This window comes from Dendropsophus ebraccatus, chromosome 9, assembly GCF_027789765.1.
Source record: "Dendropsophus ebraccatus isolate aDenEbr1 chromosome 9, aDenEbr1.pat, whole genome shotgun sequence".
In the NCBI taxonomy this organism is placed as follows: domain Eukaryota; kingdom Metazoa; phylum Chordata; class Amphibia; order Anura; family Hylidae; genus Dendropsophus; species Dendropsophus ebraccatus.
In genome coordinates this window covers 70,472,461-70,476,993 of record NC_091462.1, presented here as the reverse complement: position 1 = coordinate 70,476,993, position 4,533 = coordinate 70,472,461, and positions in this window count along the sequence as shown.

Sequence of the window (4,533 nt, the reverse complement as noted above, 5' to 3'; positions counted from 1 at the left end):
TTTCATTATATTGACCAAAAGCAAATATGCAAATTAGACAGTTTGGTGAGTAGGGGGATTCCCAGGCCCCTCAGTACACCATCCCACCTGTACTGCATATGTAGTCACGTGCTCTCACCAGATCTTGCACATGTGCAAAACAGAAGAAATACACCTGGCACTGCAAAAAAAGAGTCCAGCATGCAGCAGTTAACAGTCTAGGAACATGCAGTCACAATAAGATGTTGGCAGTAGGTGGTGGTTCTCATTACAACAGCTTACCTCCATTCACATCAATGGCAGCTGAGTAAATTTTGGGTGGAAACAGTTGCTTAAAGCGGCACTATGATGCTGTAGCTGCCTCCCTCAGTAGTAGATTGCAGTTAGTTACAGCCCTGTACGCCCCCGCATTGTTTCTAAAAATTCTAAATGCTCTTATGCAAATTACTAGCATAAGAGCATTAAGGGCGTTGCTCTGGGCCAGAGAGCATCGCCGCGGCCCGCCCAGCCCGCGTCCTGCCCACCCCCTGCTGTCTTGCCCACTATGCATATTCATAACTGCATAGTGGGCTCTGTACAGGATGGCTGAGCAGGGAAACAGGCCCGTCAGAGCCAGGCTGCTTTCTGCGCATGCGCGATCCCCCCGGGCCGACTCCGATCCTCCGGGTGGTCACATAAGCATACTGCTCTTATGCTACTATTGTGTATAAGAGCATTTAGCGTTTTTAGAAACAATGCTGGGGCATACAGGGCTGTAACTAACTGCAATCTACTACTGAGGGAAGCAGCTACATCAGCATATCACCAGGTTCTCTGCAAAGAACCTGCTGATAGTGGCGCTTTAAGACTATTATTACTATTAGGAAATATTTATTATACTTACTAGATAATTATGAGCCAAGTATATCACTCTTTTTAAAGCAAATGTACCACCTCATGGGCAGTAATAGGAAATACATACCACCCTTTCAGCACCGCTGCAGTCACTCAGCTGGTGTGGAGCTTTTTCCTGGTTCCCATTATATTTGCCTTTAATCCAATATGCTAATAAGGGCCATTGTGGACTGGAGGTTGGCCCGCTGCAAGCAGTTCAAACATATCTCTCCCCCCACCCCACCCCCCATGACGCGTGCTTCTTCTCATTCAGGAATGCCTCCAGTCTCTCTCACAGCCCTGTCTCCTGCCCATTCAAGCTTATCATTGCGCCAGGATATCTAGCAATGCTGCCAGAGCAGGGACACCCACTCTGATGACAACGCTGGAGATCAGGATGCTGGAGGCATGCCTGAATGAGAAGAGGAGGTGCACGTAACGCGGGGGGGGGGGGTCTATTATTTGACTGCCAGTGCACAATGGCCCTCAACCCACAAGTCACCTCAAATAGTTGTCTCTAAATAATACAGACAAAAATAAATTTCTGATCATTTATAGTTTTGAAATATGAATGAAGGACCCTTAGAGCAATGCAGCAACTAATGTTTCATTATGTGTCTTCTTATGCAGCCAGAAGAAGTGCTCTGACATGAAACATTCATTGCTGCAGCGCTCTAAGCATCCTCTTTATAAGCTGTCTTTGTGAATGGATCACTAAAGATTACAGAAGATACCACTACGTAGTGAGTGTTATATCTTTTTCTGTTTTGCATTTGTATTGCTTAACAGACTGGGGGAGATTTATGAAAGGGTGTAAATATACACCTGGTGGAAACTGCCCACAGCAGCCAATCACAGCTCAGCTTTCAGCTCTGGTAAAGTATAAGAGGAGCTGTGATTGGTTCCTTTGGGCAGTTTACACCAGATGTATATTTACACCCTTTCATAAATCTCCCCCACTGTGTTTATATAGAGCAACACTACAGTATTCCCTTTTGTGTCCATAGAAGTTCACTAAACCCACTACATACAGCTCTAGAGTAGTGCTGGACCTGATTGTCTACATGTGCATGTGATTATCATTTTAAAAAATGACTGTCTGTTTTTTGTTAATTTTTGCCTCCCCCAAAAAGTTTATTAAACAAAAAGTTTAAAGCAAATGTACCATCACCTTTTTTTCTAATTTTTACTTTAGCATATCTGCACCGGTGCGGTTTCTTTTGCACTGCATGTGCCGCGCCACAGAGAGGATATGGTAAGCCAAGCCAGTGCACAGCAAAAGAAAAGTGCGGAGCGCGGGAACTAGGCGGCATTCCAAAAAAAGGACCACGAGATCCCTGCAGCGGCGATGATCTGCTAATGAGTCCCATTTAAAGAATCTAGGAATCTATCATTGGGGGCACCTATATAATTGGGGAAACTACCTACTTGGGGCACATACTCAATAAGGGAAACTATCTTTATGGAGCATCAGCCTAATGGGGGGAAATGACCTACTGGGGAACCTTTAAAATGGGAGAAATTCCCTACTGCAGAAACCTATGCTAGGAGACAAACTACCTATTAGTGACAAACTACCTAATGCAGGAAAGTAGTTACAAATTTCAATACTGGAAGCTACAATTTACAATACTGGGACGGCTACCTAATAGGGGAAATTACCAGAAGCACTAATAGTAAAGCTAATAGGTAAAATTACCTACTGAGGACACATAACTAGTGGGTGAAATTACCTACTGGGGACACTGACCTAATGGGGAAATTTTCCTATAGGGACACATACCTAATATGGCAAACTACCTACTGGGGCACCTACCCTATATGTAAAACCTACCTACATTATGTGGCATCTAGGGAACTAGGGAGACATTCCTTAAAGGGGGAAATAACCCACTGGTGGCACCTACCTACATATGCTATATTTTCTTTTAAAGCCTTCCACTGTTTTTGCTGTTACCAGCTCCTAAAGTGTTTTTCCACTGATAAACAGTTCTTAAGGTAAAGAAGCCTTTGGAGATTGACCCTTTTTTCTATAGGCAGAGGGTTTGCCCTCTGGTCCTTTGGAAGGTTTTCCTGAAACATCTTTTAACCATATTTTTGTATAGTTCATCTATATACTTAAATAAGTTGATCATATCTCCTCTTCTTTCCACAACTAAACCAATGTAATTCTTTTAATCATTCCTAAGAACTGAAATGCTCCATTCCCCTTATTAGTTTAGTTGCTGCCTTTGTAGCTTTTACAGCTCTAGGACATCCTTTCTATGAATCAGGGCTCAAATCTGAACAGCATACTCCAGATGAGGCCCCACCAAAGCTTTATAAAGCGGTAATATTATATCCCTGTCCCGAGACTCCATGCTTCTTTTAAAATATGACAATGTCCTAAATTAAAAATGCTAAATAGCAAAAAAAAAGTGTGAGCACAGTGTATATCCAAAGATCCCATCTAGTTATTTTGTTATAGTCTCCAATATGCTACAGATGCATCCCAACTTACATGATAACATATTGTTAATTAGTACTGAGCAACTCTGAAAACATGTTTTTCCTGCGTATACAATGTTACCATTATTTCTAACAGTTCTCCCGGCCGTGAGGATGCTCTCTGTTTAATATCTCTACATCACATGAAGCTTTTCAGACAATAAACTGTGGGGAAACTTAATAGTTTCATTGTGTGCAGCTTTTGTTGACAATTTATCTACATGCCCTCCCCCTATTATGGAAGTGGTATAAAATGTCAGAGCTTCCTGGTTATAGAACCAGTATTTATTAAATTGTGGTCAAACCTTAAAGTTAAAGCCGTTAATGCTAGAGGTAAGTCTACTACTTTTGTAAGTGGTGGCTGGTGTCACATATGTCTAGTGAAAATCCATTTCTTTGGGGGGGGGAGAGAGAGTTACCCTTAATTTTTTAGAATTTGCCATGAGTGTATTTCTTTTTTATTGTGAGTTTTTGTTTTAGTTAGCTTTGATATTGGGTTTAGTGCCAAAATCCTGTTATAATTGTTGTTTTTTATTTGTTAGACTTAGGGCAACATTTTTTTTCCATAAGATTTAAGGCTACAATTTAAGACACAAACTGAGGGCAAGAGTAGCATTGTTTCAGGAACAAATCAGTTATATTTATTTAATCCTTTCAAACATTTTTTTGTTCATCCATATTTTTAGATGGCCTTTATTTTGAGGCCACAATACAGCCGTATGTTGATAATGCCTGTAAGTAATGTACATGCTCATTGTTTAAATCTGCAATTATCACACTATGACCATGTTTTCCCCTTAAATGATGGTTGTCCAAAAATACGTCCAGAAAAAAAAAAGGTTGTGTAAACATACCTATATAAACCCTGTTAACCCTACCATTATAGTTGTGGTTGTGGTTGCATTATGACATAGTGTTACCAGGGCCTAGACAAATCATAATTTCTATTTTTTATATTTAGAAGGGATTTGATTATTTCTTTCCTCTTTTGTAGCCATTATAATAATTGATATATTTGATTGATCGCGTTATAATATACTAACATATACTGTGCACTTGGTTTGTTTTACTCTACTGTTTTGAACTGTGCCACAATACTAGCAGGATATTTGGCTGTTGTACAGACTATAATAACCAAATTTTTTCTTTTTTTTTTTTCTCTGATGTTTTATATTCTGTCCAGGTGGGGTAAAA